The sequence below is a fragment of the Mauremys mutica genome, chromosome 7 (genome assembly GCF_020497125.1).
Source record: "Mauremys mutica isolate MM-2020 ecotype Southern chromosome 7, ASM2049712v1, whole genome shotgun sequence".
NCBI classification, from domain to species: Eukaryota; Metazoa; Chordata; order Testudines; family Geoemydidae; genus Mauremys; species Mauremys mutica.
In genome coordinates, this window is record NC_059078.1 from 99,948,609 (window position 1) to 99,968,201 (window position 19,593).

A 19,593-nucleotide genomic window follows, 5' to 3' on the forward strand; every position below is an offset into this window, starting at 1 on the left:
AATTTACGTTTGAAATGCCTGAATAAATTGCACTTTAGGTTCTTCATTTCAGTATGCAAACTCCCTTCTTCTGGGAATCTGACATGAACAAACCTAGACCAGGGTCTATGAAGTCTCTTAATTTCAGGTACATTGTTTTTGAAACTAGATTGCCTGAGAAGGAAAAAATCCTTTTCAGTATAAAATACTATTAAAAAAAAAAAAAGCAACTAAAACCAAAATTCATGAACAAGAATGAAATTCAAGTTGTGAGATGAGTGCACTAGATGAAGAAAGACAGTTCCTTTTCCAAAGAGTTTACAACCTAAGAATTAAGAACCACTTTTTCCTCCTCTCTTCTCATAAACCGATGTCTTCACCTATTGCTCACAGCTGCACGATTAAGAAATACTAGTGCATTTACAGGGAGACTCTTCTTATGCTTAAATATTTTTAATTGAGTGATTTGGATTTTTTTATTCTTAAGACACAAGTCCACATGTGATGCTTTGAGGATTCACCCAGACCAATAAGGGGTTTGGTAACCACATGCTGCTGCCTAGTAACCCTGGATGCCTCAGTTCTGTGCAGCTTTGGCTCAGCGCCCTGACACTAGCAGCATGCTCACAGTACAGTAGTCTCACCCTTGCTTCCAACAGCCAAATTACTCCTTGCAGATGACCCCAACAACCCTTCTCATCGCAAGGCTCCCCAAAACCATCTCCCCTGCAGGGTCCTGTCATACTGGACACAGAAGTCACACCACCTTTGCTGCCTCCAAACAGCCAATACACACAACGGCTTGTTAGCAAAGCTGGGGTTATATGCTTCAATACACAGCACTGAACTGTTGCAGTAAAACCAAGAATAAGTTTATTAACAAAGAAGAGAGATAAGTGGCAATAGGTAAGAATGAGAGATACAGGTATGGTTACAAGTAAAACAAAGCAAATCTCCCTTTCTAGGGACTAATACTAAATGTCAGCAAGTTACAAGCTTTGTCTAAGCAGGTTTCTCACCTATAGTCAATCTCCAGCTACTCTTGCCTCTATGGCCCAGAGGGTCTACTTTTCATGAACTCAAAGGCTGCTGCTCCCCTTAGTCTCCTAAGTGATGGATGACTCATGTCTCTTTGCCCTCTTTATATTACCCCAAAGTTCACTGTTTCTGTTTCAAGAGCCAGGAAGGCTTCATGCTGACTCCATCCCCCGTCGTGATCGTTAAATAGTAATTTCCCCCATGTGCTAGTTTGATGGCTTTGTTTACTTTATATAAATGAACACTTTTTTCATTGTCCTCTGCAGTCCAGCCGGTCAGACAATAAACATTCCTGGGTGTAGGGCAGGATGGGCTTGATGCGCTGCTGACTAAAGCAGGGCTGGTGCAACCTATTAGGTGACCTAGGTGGTCGCCTAGGGAGCTAGGATTTGGGGGGCAGCATTTTCTTCAGCAGTGATCGCGGCGGCCGGATCTTCGGCCGCCTCAGTCGCCGCCGGCATTTAGGCGGAGGGAGCTGGGGCAAGGGGGTGCGGGGAGGGCTGCCTGCAGCAAGTAAGGGGGGGGGCAGCACTCAGGGGAACTCCCCGCCCCAGCTCACCCCTGCTCTGCCTCCTCCCCGAGCACGCCGTAGCTGCTTCACTTCTTCCGCCTCCCAGGCTTGCAGCACCTCAGCTGATTGGCACCGCAAGCCTGGGAGGCGGGAGAAGTGAAGCAGCGATGGCGTGCTCGGGGTGGAGGCGGAGCAGGGGTGAGCTGGGGCATGGGGGGGTGCCTCAGGGCGGAGGGAGGGTGGGGAGCTGCCCCGGGGGGGGCGCCTCAGGGCAGAGTGGGGGGAGCTGCCGCAGGGGAGGGGTGCCTCAGGATGGGGGCACGGGGATGGGGGAGGGCGCAAGGTGGAAGTTTCACCTAGGGCGTGAAACATCCTTGCACTGGCCCTGGACTAAAGACATTTAAGAACCTAAGAATGGCCATACTGAGTCAGAGCAATGGTCCATCTAGTCCATTTCCTGTCTTCCAATAGTGACCAGTGCCAGATGCATCAGAGGCAGTGAACAGAGGGCAATTCAGTGAGTGATCCATCCCCTGACATCCAGTCCCAGCTTCTAGCAGCCCAAGGTTTAGGGACACCCAGAGAATGGGTTACATTTTGACTAAGAGCCAATAGCCTCCATTAATTTATCTTTGGGTCAAGCTCATACCTGATGTGTAAAATGGTGCAAATTAGATGTCTTTACACCACCTTACAATATCTTACACGCAAGACTCATTTTGTCCTACTTACAGACACTGCTGAGATGTATGGGAGTCAAAGTTGGTGTAATGTGTGCAGCTGAACTAGAAGGCTTAAATTGGGGTACCCTCACCTTACTTTAACTTACATTTTGCTAACTAAACCGGTTTAGACTCCCTTGCATGTGTGCACACGCACACCTTGGTAAATGCGAGTAAGAAGGTCTACGGGAGCCTGAGAGTATAAAGGATCCTATGTTTATAAAAGGAATTCAGGCTTGCATCTCCTTACACATCTCTTGTGAATTTACACTATTTATTTCCAATCACTCAATGACAGTGAGTAATTTTCCAACTGAGATGGGGGGGAAAAAGCCCTCAACACTGGAGGAACTGTTGTTTCAAAGTAAAATCACATTTATGCTGTTTATAATCTACATATTATAGTATCTTGTCATTCTTCTACCTCTCTGGATATCAGATATGTGCAGTTATGTCAAGGAATATAGAAAATAGGTCTTTTAAAAACCTTTTGGGAATAACATGCAATTAACTTTTTTTTATTCAAATAACCGAAAAATCTTATGGTTCAAACAATTGGGATCAAAGTAAATGTAACAATTCCAAAGCAAGGTACAAAAGCAATTTGTCTACAGAAGGTATCAGTATGTCTTTTGTAGTAAAAAAAGCCAGAGTTTATTATAATTAAATTTAAGAACAAAATCTCTACTGATCAAAACGAAATAATCATTAATAGCTTAATTTTGTATGGGTGCCTGGTTGCCTTGTGGCTATATCTTATAGTAATACAGTTGTGGCTGAAAATGAAATAGTAATTCACAGTTCATCCAAAAATATTTAAAACCTGACATCTTGATTTTAAAACTTTCTTTCTAGAGAAACTGATAATGATCCCCTAAAAGCTTGGTTTAGGGCTTGAAACACCCTCTTCCTGGCTTTATTGAGCCCTATAGTTTTTTGTTTTTTTTAAGTCTATTACATTTTATGATTTCTTAACTCAGCATCCAGAATTGCTTCAAGAAATGATAAACTGCAACACTAAAATGACAGTTATATATTCAGAAGGGTAGGCCTGCTAAATGTCTTTTTGGCTTCTTTTTCTATTTGCATGTCTAATGTACAGATTTTTGACATGTGCCTTACCATGGTATCTGTACCCAAATTTACTTAGGACAAAGTTTTAAAGTATGCTAACAATGCAAAATGTACTCTTGACTTTCATATAGGCTAGATTCTGATCTCAGTTACAAAAATGTAAATCCGGAGAAATGCTATTAAAGCCAACTGCATTGATTTGTGGCTTATGTGAACTAAGTTGGCGGTCTTGGTCCATCTGCAAATGGGAAATAATATATACCATTAAAATCATCTTTACTGGCACCATTCTAGTCTGTCTCCACAGAGAAACTAAACATTGACTGGGTATTCCCCTCCTAGTATAATCTCCTTTTAAGGACTCAATCCAACACTGATAGTAGTCAATGGAAAGATCACACTGACTTCAGTAGACATTGGATTGGGTCCTAAATCAGTAGTAACCCTTTTAACTAACCACACAATCTGTTAGATAGGGTCTGTGTTTCACACAAGGACTTTGATTCTTTCTGAGTCACAAAGCTGCCAGAAAATTTCAAACTTCTTTTGTACAGCAACTACTGAAGCTGCTGAACCCATCTGGTGCAGATTGTGTGATTGCTTCACCTTCATCTCCTTTGTGTGTATTTTGAGGTGAAGTGAGGTTTCACCATCAGAAAGAAAGGAAAAGAGAAGGATTAATGAATTCCCAAAGGTCTGTTTTTTTCTTAGAAATGTTATTTTGGATTCATGCAGGGCTGTCCCCAGCTATTTTGGTGCAGCCCCAGGCCTCCGTGGGGGGACTGGGTGGGGCCACGCCCCAGGCCTCCACAGGATGGGGGTGCTGGCCACTTCCTGTGGGAAGTGGAGTGACCTGGCCCCAGCCTGCTCTGTTCCCCTGGCTCCCAGGCTTGAAGGGAGGGGGGAACCACCCCCCAGCACCAGGGCCGCCCAGAGGGGGGGGCAAGTGGGGCAATTTGCCCCAGGCCCCGAGCCCCACAGGGGCCCCCACAAGAGTTTTTCGGGGCCCCTGGAGCGGGGTCCCTCACTCGCTCCGGGGGGCCCGGAAAACTCTTGCGGGGCCGGGTGCAGGAGCTTCTTCGCTCCCAGTCTTCGCCGGCGGGGGGGGGGGTTCCTTCCGCCCCGGAGCGGAAGGACCCCCCGCCAGTGAATTACCGCCGAAGACGGAGCGGGACCCACCGCCGAAGTTCAGCTCGGTCTTCGGCAGTAATTCAGCGGCGGGGGGCCCTTCCGTTCCGGGACCCGCTGCTGAAGTGCCCCGAAGACCCGCGGCGGGGCCCCCCCGCCGCCGAATTACTGCCGAAGACCGGGCTGCGCTTCGGCGGTGGGTCCCGCTTCGGTGGTAATTCAGCGGCGGGGGGGCCCCGCCGCGGGTCTTCGGGCACTTCGGCGGTGGGTCCCGGAACGGAAGGGCCCCCCGCCGCCGAAGACCCCGGGCCCCCGGAATCCTCTGGGCGGCCCTGCCCAGCACTCACCAGTGGCATGACTGGGAGCCAGGGGAATGGAGCAGGCTGGAGCCGGGTCGTTCTACTTACCGGTTAGTGCAGGCCTGACTGCTTCTGGAGTCCTCAGGGGACGGGGGGGGAGGCAGGAAGAGGCAGGGCTGTGGTGGGGAAGGGACAGGGCGGAGCTGGGGCGGGGGCTGAAGCAGCATGTAGCTGCGTTGGGCACCAGGAAATTTGGGGCCCCAAATTTCCTGGTGCCCTATGCAGCTGCGTACTTTGTGTATGGGTAAGGACGGCCCTGGATTTATGGATCTGTGACATGACTAGTCACATAAGTGAGAGACTGTGCATGCAGACCCAGGGCCGGTGCAAGGATGTTTCGTGCCCTAGGTGAAACTTCCACCTCCCGCCCTACTCCCCCGCACTCCCGCCCTGAGGCACCCCTCCCCGCCCCAGCTCACCCCTGCTCCGTCTCCACCCCGAGCACGCCATCGCTGCTTCACTTCTCCCGCCTCCCAGGCTTGCGGCGCCAATCAGCTTAGGCACCGCAAGCCTGGGAGGCGGGAGAAGTGAAGCAGCCACGGCGTGCTTGGGGAGGAGGCGGGGCAGGGATGAGCTGGGGCGGGGAGTTCCCCTGCGTGTCGTCTTCCCCCCCTTTACTTGCTGCAGGCGTCCCTCCCCGTGCCCCCCTGCACCAGCTCCCTCCACCTAAATGCTGCCAGCGACCAGGGCGGCCGAAGATCCGGTCGCTGCCAAAGAAAATGGTGCCCCCCAAATGCTAGCACCCTAGGCGACCGCCTAGGTCGCCTAAATGGTTGCACCAGCTCTGCGCAGACCATAGGTAAAACACTACAATTGTACATGGATATGTTTGTTGTTTTTGTGAGACACAATGAAAAGACACTTGCCAGCTTTGACCCAGAGTAATTAGCATGCATATTTTAATACTTTTGAAATAGAAAGGAATGCTAACTTATATGAAAAATATAAAGCAGACCAAATACTACTCTGAAGTGTTAAAATATGTTTCTAAAAGTTTTCCAGATGTCATGTGACAAAGTGCTGTAACATGGTAAAAAAGTGACCCACTTTAAATTTTGATCTTGCAAAGCTTGAATAACTCAAAGAAAATGTCTTAAAGCATAAAATTTGCCATGTTTATCATTGCAAGGGACTTTTGTTCAACTCTGTATATTCATCTTGCTTTGTCAAACATATTTTTTCTTAATAGAATCAACTCTGTTGCCTTAGCAATCCACTCTCTATACAGTGAAAGTCTCTCAACTTCCACTGAATTTCTGCAGAGTCAGCCAAACATCCTTTCTCCCTCCTGCCACTGAGTCTATTCAGTTTATATAAACGCATGCATCATGCACATTCTTATTTATCAGGTCTCAATTATTGTGATATATGTAAATATTTAGGGAAAAAGCCTGTTTTGCTGTTTTCCTGGGGAAGGGCACATCAATTTTGTGACCTAAAAAAAGGTAGAAATATTGACAGGAAATAAAATGAAAGGCACTATAAGAAATGCAAACTAAACTTCTGAAGAAAATTAATCCAAAATGCAGATGCTCAAGCAGAGGAAGGTGGTGGGAAGGCTGTTATACTCAAAAGGTTCTGCGAAAGGACACCTAATAAACAGCAGATTAGATATGAACTTGCAATGTGTTATGTTGGCAAAATATGTGGTTGGTTTTCTCTTTTGGGGCAGGGCTTATGCAGAGGCAAAACATCACAGGCCATGGAGGCAAATAGTCCTCCTTCACTGGTGAGACCACTCCAACTGGTAGAACCCTGCACAGGGTTCCAGGTACCCAGTATCAGAAAGGTGTCAACTTATACAGAGAACTCAGTAAATGTAACAGGGCAGATTTCTGCATTGGCAGGGAATGAATAAACTGGTGTCTCCTCACTCTACTTCTTATGGGGTTTGATTTCTTGTTTGTTACTGTCATACAATAATTTGTGAAGGGCCACATTCTCCAGGCTTGCTGAGCTACGGGGCGAGGGTGGGAGAGACACAGTCCAAAGATGTCTTTTTAGCCTGGACCAGTCCACATGAGATCCACTTCCTGGACGCTACAGTATAGAAAAGTGATGATCACATAAACACCATCCTATACCGGAAACCTACTGACTGCTATACTTACCTACATGCCTCCAGCTTCCACCCAGGACATATCACACGATCCACTGTCTACAGCCAAGCCCTAAGGGTATGTCTACACTACAAGACTATTTCGAATCAACTTAATTCGAATTTGTGGAATCGACCTTATGAAGTCGAAGTTGTGTATCCACACTAAATACACTAATTCGGCTGTGTGAGTCCACAGTAACGGGGCCAGTGTCGACTTTTGAAGCGGTGCACTGTGGGAAGCTATCCCACAGTTCCCGCACTCCCCGCTGCCCATTGGAATTCTGGGATTTCCCCCCAATGCATGCTGGGGGGAAAAATGTGTCGAGGGTGGTTTTGGGTAACTGTCATCATTGAACCATCAATCACGCCCTCTCTCCCTCCCCGAAAGCGCCTGCGGGCAATCTGTTCGTGCACTTTTCTGCTCAGTGACAGCGTGGGCGCCACAGCACTGCGAGCACGGAGCCCGCTGCAGTTATGGCCGTTGTCAACTCCTCGCACCTTATTGTCCACCTCTTCCACAGTCAGCTGCTGAGAAATAGGGCTACTTTTCAATGGTGCTGCGAGCACTGGTGGACCATGGGGGACGTTTTACCAACATCAACGTCGGGTGGCCAGGCAAAGTTCATGACGCGCGTGTTTTCAGGAACTCTGCTCTGTTTAGACGCCTGCAGGAAGTTAGTTTCTTCCCAGACCACAAAATAACTCTTGGGGATGTGCAGATGCCTATAGTGATCGTCGGGGACCCAGCCTACCCGCTAATGCCCTGGCTCGTGAAGCCTTATGCAGGCGCTTTGCACAGCGACAAGGAACTCTTCAAGTACCAGCGAGCAGTGGGCAGCGTGACCTGTGACTGTTCAGTTTCTTTACAGAGAAGCTGAACCTGCCCCTGTTTCTTTACCAAGTTACTGTTGACTAGCATCTGCAGTTACATACCCCGTCCACCCCACTTCCAACACACGTTTAAAAATAAAATACATGTTCCACTGTAACTTTACAAAGGTTTCTTTATTGATGACTTTGCGTTACAGGGTTGAAACTGGGACGCGGACTGTGCTGGGTAGGGTGTGCAGTGATGTAAAGACCGCCTCTAAACTTGAGGAATGACAGGCTCCTGCTCCCAGAGCGGTCTGCAGTGCCGGACTGGTTGTTTCAATGGAGCCTGCCATCCCTCCTTTTTGGGACTCTGTGTGCGGGGGCTTTGTGGCCTTTTTTCGGGGGAGGACGGATACAGATTCCTCTGCTGCGTGGCTCTGTGGTCCAGGACAGGGACCGTTGCATGAGATCTGTAACCCCCCTCCCCCGCTACAAAGTCACGAACCCCCCCACCCACACAGAACCTGCAAACCACCTCCCATACCGACCAGGGTGCCTACTGACTGCACTGTGTGTGACCTGCTGATCCTGCCCCTGTGTCTGTACCCTGGTAAAGGTGATTGTCCTGTCCAATTAACAACCCCCTTCCCCACCCCACCCCCTTCAAACACAGTCTCCTCTAAAAGAACATGACGGAAACAGTAATTAACAGAAACGTATTTTTTATTATCAACTAGACAGTTAGGGGATGAAACTAGGATGGGGGCTTGGGTGAGGCGGGAAGGAAAGGACTTCTCAAAATTTAGGATATGAGAGCTTTTGGGTACTTGAGCACTCTGCTGGGGTGCAGTGACAGTTTTCACGGCCCCTGGTGCCCCTCCTTCTGGTTATTTTGGGTGAGGGGAGTATGGGACTTTGTGGCGGGGGAGGGCGGTTGCGGATACACTGCAGGGGGGCTCTGTCCTCCTGCCTGCGGTCCTGCAGAACATGCACAAGGTGCCGGAGCATGTCCGTTTGCTCTCTCATTAGTCCAAGCAGCGTTTGAGTCGCCTGCTTGTCTTCCTCACGCCACCTCTCCTCCCGTTCGCTGTGTGAGTGCTGGTACAGAGAGAGGGTCTCCCTCCACTGGCTCTGCTGGTCCGCCTCGTCTCGGGAGCAGCCCATAAGTTCAGCGAACATCTCGTCCTGTGTCTTTTTCTTTCGCCGCCTAATCTTTGCCAGCCTCTGTGAGGGGGATGCTGTGGCAGGTCTGGAGACAGTCGAAGCTGTGTGATGGGAAAAAGGGAGTGAATTCCTTGCAAAGATACATTTTTGCGAACAATGAACACAGTCTAGTCTGTGTCTGTGAACAAGAGCATGCACAGCACCTATCTCGTGCGCACTCCTGCTGCAGGCAATCCGGAAAGCATAAACTCTGCCCCTGTTCCACCCCATCGCAGTGTCCCCCGACCCTTGGAATTCCGGGTTGAGATCCCAGTGGCTGATGGTGCAAATTTCATTGTCGCGGGTGGTTCTAGGTACATGTAGTCACTCATTCCTTCCTCCGGGAAAACAACACCAGACAATCATTTCGAGCCCGTTTTCCCTGGATTGCCCTGGCAGACGCCATAGCGTGGCAACCATGGAGCCTGTTTTGCCTCTTGTCACTGTCACCGTATGTGTACTAGATGCCGCGGACTGAGGCGATTCAGCAGCGCTACACAGCAGCATTCATTTGCTTTTGCATGACAGCACAGATGGTTATCAGCCATATTGTACCATCTACCATGCCATTGTAAATTGGTAAGGTGATGATGGTTACCAGCCGTATTGCATTATACCTTCTGCTGCTGTCATAGGTGCCCCTGGCCGAGATCAGCCGGGGGCGCAAAAGACAAAACTGGGAATGACTCCCCGAGTCAATCCCTCTTTTATGGTATCTAAAAATAGAATAATTCCTGCATAGAAGATGGGGCTAGTGTAGTAGATATCCAGTGTTTCAGAGAACCAGAGAGCACAGCCGATCCGTGTCAGATTATGCAGGAATGATGAGCTGCATGGCATTCACAGGGGGTGCTCCTGCAACAACCCCACCTGTTGCTTCCCTCCTCCCCCAGCCTTCCCGGGCTACCGTTGCAGTGTCCCCTGATTTGTGTGCTAAAGTAATAAAGAATGCAGGAATAAGAAACAGTGACTTGTAACTGAAATGAAATGATGGGAAGGCAGCCTCCAGCTGCTATGATTATCCAGACAGGACATTAAGCAGTGTGGTGGGAGAGGAAAACAGCATCCTGCTGCTATGACAGTCCAGGCAGTACAGAATCTTTTCTTTACACATGAAGGGCGGGGGCTGATGGAGCTCAGCCCCCTGTTGCTATGATGAAGACGGTTAGCAGGCCGTCTACTTATGGGCTGATGATGAGGACGGGTACCAGTCGTATTGCACTACACCATCTACAGCAAGGCTGATGATGATGACGACGGATATCAGTCTTATTGCACCATCAGCCACCCATGAGGCGGAGGGGGAAAAGGATGCTACAGTACAGTGCCGCAGCATCGCGTCTACCAGCAGCATTCAGTACACATAGGGTGACATTTAAAAGAGTCAAGAGATGATTTTTTTGTGGGATGGGGGTACATTGACGAGCTATGCCCTGAACCGCCACGGACAATGTGTTTGACCATACAGGTATTGGGAGATCAGCCAAGAATGCAAATGCTTTTCGGAGACTGCAGGAACTGTGGGATACCTTGCGTCCTCAGTCCCCCCTCCCTCCATGAGCGTCCATTTGATTCTTTGGCTTTCCGTTACGCTTGTCACGCAGCAGCGTGCTGAGTCTCTGCTACGCCGTCTGTCCGGAGATTTTTTAAACATACTTTGGACCAGGCGTAACATTGCAGTAATTCCCCTAATTAGATGCAGGAGTCGCCGAGCGAGATCACCCTGAGGAGGGTCACTGAAGGAGATAGAGAGCGCATGCTGCATGAAAGCCAGAACAAACCAGGGCCCTATGCAGCTGTGCTCGGGGATGCAATACTCCCTGAGTACCTCATGAAAGCCTGGCGCGGAAAAGTGTGCTACCACAGAGCACCCAATAAGGCAGCTCTCCCCAGGAGCCTCCTGCGGAGGCTTTTCAATTACCTCCAGGAGAGCTTCGTGGAGATCTCCCAGGAGGATTTCTATTCTATCCCCATATATGTAGAGACCTCCTTTTCACATACTTCAGCTTCCTGTTATATTAAGAATGAAAGTTTACATGTTTAAAGCACTTACCGACTGCTCCTTCCCCTGATTCAGGGTCCGGGTTAACGGCCGGGGAGTGTTGGTAGGGGATCTCCGTGACGGTGATGAAGAGATCCTGGCTATCAGGGAAACCAGCGTTGTAAGCGCTGTCGCCTGCCTCGTCCTCCACAAACCCTTCCTCATCTTCCCCGTCCGTGAACATCACCGAGGAACTGTCCGTCGACACTGTCCCATTGTCAGAGTCCATGGTCACTGGTGGGGCAGTGGTGGCAGGCTCCGTAGCGTCCGTTTGCCGCTTTGATTTTTTGGTAGCCTTGTCTGGGGTCCTTGATTTTCACACGGAACTGCATTGCATCCCGGCTGTATCCTCTGTCTCTCATGGCTTTGGAGACCTTCTCGTAGGTCTTTGCATTCCGTTTTTTGGAGCGCAGCTCCGAAAGCACAGACTCCTCGCCCCACACACCGATCAGATCCAAGACTTCCCGGTCAGTCTATGCTGGGTCCCTCTTTCTATTCAGAGATTACATGAACTCCTCTGCTGGAGAGTTCTGCATTGCTGCCGGTGCTGCTGAGCTCACCCCGATGTCCAACCACGAAATGAGATTCAAACTGTCCAAACAGGAAAAGGAATTCAAATTTTCCCGGGACTTTTCCTGTGTGGCTGGTCAGAGCATCCAAGCTCGGACTGCTGTCCAGAGCATCAACAGAGTGGTGCACTGTGGGATAGCTCCCAGAGCTACTAAGTTCGATTTGCATCCACACCTAGCCTAATTCGACATAGCCATGTCGAATTTAGCACTACTCCCCTCATCGGGGAGGAGTACAGAATTCGAACTAAAGAGCCCTCTATGTCGAATTAAATGGCTTCCTGGTGTGGACGGGTGCGCGGTTAATTCGATTTAACGCTGCTAAATTCGAATTAAAGTCCTAGTGTAGACCAGGCCTAAGATGCAACTGAATTTGCTCCAGTCCCTCAGACAGAGACAAACACGTACAAGCTCTTTATCAAGCATTCTTAAAACTACAATACCCACCTGGGGAAGTGAGAAAACAGATTGACAGAGCGAGACGGGTACCCAGAAGTCACCTACTACAGGACAGGCCCAACAAGGAAAACAACAGAACACTGGCATACAGCCCCCAGCTAAAACCTCTCCAGCACATCATCAATGATCTACAACCTATCCTGGAAAATGATCCCTCACTCTGACAGACTTTGGGAAGCAGGCCAGTCCTCGCTTACAGACAGCCCCCATTCCTGAAGCAAATACTTACCAGCAACTACACACCGCACCACAGAACACTAACCCAGGAACCAATCCCTGTAACAAACCTCATTGCCTACTCTGTCCCCATATCTACTGTAGCGACACCATCAGAGGACCCAACAACATCAGCCACACTATCAGAGGCTCATTCACCTGCACACCTACTAATGTGATATATGCCATAATGTGCCAGCAGTGGCCCTCTGCCATGTACATTGGCCAAACCAGACAGTCTCTATGTAAAAGGATAAATGGACACAAATGAGACATCAGGAATGGTAATATACAAAAGCCAATAGGAGAACACTTCAGTCTCCCTGGACATTCGATAACAGATTTAAAAGTAGCCATCCTTCAACAAAAAAACTTCAAAAACAGACTTCAAAGAGAAACTGAAGAGCTACAATTCATTCGCAGACTTACCACCATTAATTTGGCCTTGAAGAGGGACTGGGAGTGGCTGGCTCACTACAAAAGCAATTTTCCCTCTCTTGGGATTGACACCTCCTCATCAATTGGGAGTGGATCACATCCACCCTGATTGAATTGGCCTTGTCAACACTGGTTCTCCACTTGTAAGGTAGAACTCCCTTCTCTTCATGTCCCAATATATATATTTATGCCTGTATCTGTAATTTTCACTCCATGCATCTGAAGAAGTGGTTTTTTTTACCCATAAAAGCTTATGCCCAAATAAATGTTAGTTAGTCTTTAAGGTGCCACCAGACTTCTCGTTGTTTGTTTTTAACCATTGTTGCACTTCCCAGTATGGTGCCCAACACAAGGAAAAAGGCTGTTTTGCATAGGGTGCCAATTGCTCCAGGGGCCATTCCATGAGCCAGATCAAATGGACACAGAGGTGGCCTGGGCTCCCCTCCTTTACCCCATCATACATTCTCTTCTGGGAGCTTGGGGTGGCTGTATGCCACTTGAGAATTTCCCTTCACAGAAAACGTGGGGCTAGCCCTCCAGAGAACTGGGGCCAGAGTTTCCTGTTGGAGCATTGGACTGGGACTCAGGAGACATGGGTTCTGTTTCTGGCTCTGCCACACACACCCAAGCAACATAGCTTGGGTCCTAAGCACTGTCTCCCACCAACATAGCTTCCGCCTCTGATGGAAGTGGAGTAATTATGCTGATGGGAGAGCTCTCTCCCATTGGCACAGTGTCTCTTCATCAGACATGCTACAGCGGGCATAGCTGAATCGATGCAGCTGTGCCACTGTGGTGCTTCTAGTGTAGACTATCCCTTAGTTAACAGACCCAAAAGCTCTCTAGCTTTTTCCAGGATCACACTGTGCCCACCAGCTACTGCTTGGCTTTCTTGCCTTTGCCTCTATCTCTTGTTCTCTGAATGAATGAATGCATGTTCTGCGCACGCGCACACACACAGCAAAATCCCCCTCCCCCCAGTCCAAACTCCTGGATGGGGTTGTGACCTTCTTTTGTCTCAGGTGAGGACTTCTGATTAACTCATCCTGACAGTTTTATGTTAGTTGACACTCAGTCTCCAAGAGATTTGTGATTCATGCAGTCACCAGCCAGCATACCAATAACAATATCAAGTAGTGTGAGAGAATAATCAGCCCTTTATCACTTTTGGTTGTCCCTCCAGTAAGCTCTCCAATTCCCATTTTTACAATGGAATTTGCTTCACCTGCATAAAGCTTGAAAATCAGCCTCAGCCCTTCTGTGCCATTTTCCATGCATCTGCAATACAAAGATCTGATTGCAGATCCCATGGCCCATCTTCTGGCCCACCAGACAGCTGCCCTCTGCAGCAACCCCTCTGTACAACCTCCGCAGCAGTTCATCTAGTGCAGTCTAACAGCAGGATTTAAAAAGTGTAGTGTGCCCTAGCGAACAGGGTGAGTTAGATCCTTCAGTTTTCTTATGGATTCCTACCTTCTTCTTGAAGAAGTAATCATGCAGAGTATGAATATTGTAATCACTGAGCAAAATCCCTTTGTTTTGGTAGCCATACATCTCAATCTATTTGCATAATTTAAAATTTTAGTTGATGCCCTATTGACACCACACCAGGGCCATATTGCATAATTAAATTACACTGGAACTTCAAAGTCATGTTCTCAAAGTGTACTGCAGTGTTTATGTAGTTTCCCTTTAAATCATTGTATCAAACCTGCAATTAGAGGCTTTTGTTTTTTAATTTCTGCTCAGTGAAAAAAGACCAGTCCATATTCATAACTTTTATCTCTGGACAGCAGCTGAAACCTGCAGACTTAATTTCGTAACAATTTAAGGTGTTTTTTTTTTTCATCCAGATAAAATGTTTCTGATGTGTTTGGATTAAACCACAGAGACGATTCCTCTGAGACCTTCCCAGAGGAAACACCACACTTTCTTGTTGAAATCGTTAGATATAGGTGTGATATAATATTATTTCTGAATATTTTATTTGGAACATTTTATGAAATCTTTATATATTCACAAATTATTCAATATTAGGCTCTATATGCTGGATCAGTAACAAGTACCGTTTGTTAATTTTTTTTTGAATATCACAAAATTTGTCTTATACTTATTTGATGGAGATTACTCAGCTAGATAAGGTTATGATATAAAGCCCTAGAATCCCTCATTGAATTTTTTTCTGTGTAAATCACTGTCACCGATGGAGGGTGGATGATATTAGAAACCCAGTTTTTGATACTATAGTGTTTCCCTACACATAAACACAGGGAGCTGGAGAATTTACAGGGCACAGTACTGAAGCTTGATTGACTTTAACCACCCAAGAATTACAAATGTTTCCTAAAATGACACACAGATATTATTACTACTATGAAATAGAAAATATAGCTGAAATGAGGATGAAAGTTGCATTTAATGGGTACTATTGGTATGAATCTTATATTGACAATTGAAGTCATTAGTAGCCAGAAGTCTGAAAATGTACATAATGTTTGGTATGTACAAACACATACAAAATATTCCAAAGGTGAACATGCATTAAAAAATATACGTTTCTACATACTTTTTCTCCACTTACTAGAATACCCCTATACTATTTTTGCTATGCTGTCCTTAGTTTTCAACATTTCTGTGCTTTATTTAAAAAAAAAACCACAATAACATTTTGGCCTTTTTGTGTGTGTGTTGCAGCAATGACATTTACTATATTGGATTACTCCCCTTGCACAGTGTAATTAATTGCCTCAGCACTGCTGTCAAAGATACTCTTCTACAGCTGAGTCTGGCTTTGTGCCAAGCTCCATAGACAGTTGTGTTAGTGGCTTTTGTAGATCCTTGTTTTATGGTTAAGCTTAAAACAGACAGACAATTTAGGCTGCTTTGTCCTCTTGAATCTAATTTTCTTTGAACTTACCACTGAAACGGTGGAATTTGTTTATGTATTATTGGAGAAGTACCAGTACTTCAGCACCTGCCAGTCTAAATTATTTAGCGACACTGGGAGTATTCGTGCTATCACAAGTATTTCTAACAACTAATTGCCTGTGAAAATTCACTGTCATTTGCAATTTGAAATGACAGCAAGTATAACACCAGTAGTAGGAAGCTATTCCCTCCCCACCCACCTCCAATTTCTAGCTTTACTGTGTTGAGGGTTAGGGTATAATACTGTGTGTCAAGATACAAAGGTGTTAAGGTGTATAGTGAGGAAAAAAATCCCTAATATATTAATCAAGTGGTGGGCTAGATCCCCAGACTGGTTAAGTTGTCATAGCCCTATTTGATATAACTATGCTGATTTACATCATTTGAGGATCTGGCCCTATGTTTTTTCTCTTTTTCTTTTGCACCAACCTTAAATTGAATGTGGCCTCAGTAAATCTGTGCTAAGCCATCTTTTGCTTTACAGGGTCATGTGACCTCTGAACCTATAGTTGAGCTTTAGCACATTGGGCTCTATCTAAGCTGCCATTTTGGATCAATGTTAGTGAAAAATGTCCTACGTACTTATATTTTCTTTCCTCACATTAAGTTTTACATCTTTATTTTCATTTAGAACATTATTCTAACTCTATTATGGACAATTAATCCTCTTGTTGGGTCTCCTTCCCTGAATCCCTATATGCACAGTGTTATTGGATGTCCAGCTCTAAAGAACCTTGCAAGTAGATGCAGAGCTATTTTGCTGACTCAACCTGGCAGCAAGAACAGGTGGATATTATTAATTGCTGCTCAGGAATATGCAAGAGTTTATATCTATCTGAAGTAGCAGTAGAGGAGAAATAGACTTAAAGTTAGGCTATGCTGCAATATATAAATAGCTGAGAACATAAAAATATTGAGGCTGCTATTGCAGAGCAGAGCCAGAAAGATAGGTTTGCTGAAAATAACCTTTTTTCAGCACAGCAATTGAAAGAAACGCCATTTTGATTTGAGTAGGAGCCACATTTACACCTGTCTTTTCTGTTTGCTGAGCTAAGCTTATTTACAGGGTTTATAAATTAATGTTGCTTAGTTTTGCACATCTGTAGCTTTTATAGGTCTGTGAAGTTCTTAGTTTGAAAATTCTCTGAGATATTTAGCCCACACTAGTGGAAGACAAGTTATGTGCATTCCCATTCATGTTTCCCCGGAATTGCAGTTGTGAATCGTGAATGAAATCAAGCATTTTAAATCTTACTCCATATACACTGTGCTATAAATATTAGATTTATTTTTTGTATCTTGTACCCTCTGCATATTTTTTAGTTAAGTAGCATATTGATTGCATGCATTTTATAGTGTAATTACACTGGCACTATTCACGCCATTATGTTTAAGACTCAGCTAGCATTTTCATGTTAAATCTATATTTTCAGGGTGTTAGTTTAGCCATAAAAAATCAGGCCCTGCTCAAAACTGAGACAGACAGACAGAAGGTCTAAGCCAGGGATGGGCAAACTATGGCCCGCGGGCCGGATCCGGCCCTTCAGGGCTTTGGATCCGGCCCGCGGGATTACCCCTGGTGGTGCTGCGGGCCCGGCGCTGCTCTCAGAAGCAGCCCCCGGGCCGGGAGGCAAAGGGCTCCATGTGCGCACGCAGAGCCCTCTGCCCACCCCCCACCCCCCCCCGCCCAGGGGCCGCAGCACTTCCTGGAGTGGCGTGGGGACAGGGCAGGCATGCAGGGAGCCTGCCCTGGCGTGCGCCACTGCCACCCCGGAGCCACTTTAGGTAAGCAGCACCGGGCTGGAGCTCAAACCCCTCCTGTCCCCCGCCCCCCAACTTCCTGCCCTAAGCCCTCTGCCTGTACCTCCTGTGTACCTCCTGCACCCAACTCCCTGCCCTGAGCCCCTTTCTGCACTCCTGTGCATTCCAACCACCTGCCCTGAGCTCCCTGCTGCACCCTGCACCCCGTGCACCCCAATTCCCTGCCCTGAGCCCCATCCTGCACTCTGCACCCCTCCTGTACCCCAACCCCCTTCCCTGAGCCCCCTCTTACACGCTGCACCCCTTCTCTGCCCCAATCCCTTGTCCTGAGCCCCTTCCTCCACATCCCGCACTCCACCCCCCCCGCCCCGGCCCTGCATACAATTTCCTCACCCAGATGTGGCCCTCGCCCCAAAAAGTTTGCCCACCCCTGGTCTAAGCCAATGTATTTATTTTATAATTTTAAATTCTGGCCTTTTAAAAAGTGACAGTTTTAAAAAATACAAATAACTATATTTTATGGTGTCCAGATGAATGATGACTTTTTTCCTACAAATGGAAATTCAGTAGGTAATTTCACCAGAATAAGGACTAATTTCTTTCACACCTTTTAACAAAACAGTTATTTTTTTTTGTTTAAACATAGCTTTTCCTCTCAGTAATTTTGATTTAGTGCTGGTTGTGGAAAAATTGTAAATGCTCAATGTATTAAGGGAACAAAAAGCTTCCTTACAGCTTATAGATTCTGCATAGTGGCCTGATCCTGCAAACACTTAACACCAGGTATAATACTTACTACTGTGATGTCAATGTGTTACTCATGGTATTAAGCACTATGGATTTGATTCACAAAGGTATCCCTATTCAGGAAGTACATGCTTTACTTTAAGCACATAAGTGGTATTCAAGTGACTAGAGTACCCACTCAGCTGTGGGTTCCTAGTACTCTGTCCAGGGGGAAGGGAGTGTCTCAAGTAACTTGGGCCAAACATAGGTAGGACTTGGAAGATGAGCATTGAAACCTTGAGTTTGACCTAGTTTTCTATGAGGAACTGGTGAAGAGAGCAGAGCATTTGGATGATGTACTCTTCGTGTCCTATGTTGCTGAACAACTGGGTTCTGAACCAGTTATAGCTTTGCTAAGGTCAGCGATTTCATTCCGAGCTGCAATAATCAAGCCTGGAAAGAATGTGTGGATCACCATGGCTAAGTTCAAATCCAAGAACAAAGGGCACTCTTCTTCCCAGCCATAGACAGAAAAGTGCATTATTCATGGCCTTATCCGCCTAAGTATCCAGGAGCAGTGAGGAGGCCTGGTAAACATTTAAGTGGGGGGAGGGATAGCTCAGTGGTTTGAGCATTGGCTTGCTAAACCCAGGGTTGTGCGCTCAATCTTTGAGGGGGCCATTTGGGGATCTGGGGCAAAAATCTGTCTGGGGACTGGGCCTGCTTTGAGCAGGGGGTTGGACTAGATGACCTTCTGAGGCCCCTTCCAGCCCTGATAGTCTATGAAGTGTACATTTACCAAAAGCAGCTGAGCAATTTATGAACATGAGTCTTATTGATTTGTCCAGGCGCCCTGTGAAAAAGAATAGTAAGTGATCATGTAAGTAAAGACTGGATCATAATGGATATGCAGAAAGGGACCAAATTAAAGTTGCACTGGCAGCCTTAACTTTAGAATTTACTAACTTTTGAGTGCTTGACCCTTTTAACATAGTATTTCTAATATACTTTAAATAAGTTCAACCTAGCCCCTCTGCTTGGGCACTTATAGACTAACAGACGTTTTGCAGCATGAGCTCTCATTTTTAAAGAAAAGTTGTTTGCAGATGAGCTTTTTTTTCTGGTTTCTTTTTCGTTTTTGTTATATGGAACATGTATTTATTTTGAGAGATTTTCAATTTAATAATATTCCCTTATCTTTCTTTTTCTCTTTACCATCTACAGCTCTTTTTGTACAATACCTAAAAATGTTTTCTTTTGATGTTTTTCAGCATTCAGAGGTCTAATATTCTCATTTGGATAATGTTACTGGATTTTTGTTATTGATCTGCTATCTTCTTTGTCCTTCTTCCATGTTTAAACTGTAAGAAATTTCTGCCTTTCTTTTATTGGCACAGCCAACAATGAGAGAATTAATCTCCAAAATAGTCACAATTGCTTCCCCTTTTTTTGCTGGTGATTGCTTATTTGATCTGTCCATCATGTCACCAATTTCAAACACAGCTAGAAACAAAAAGTAAGACTAAA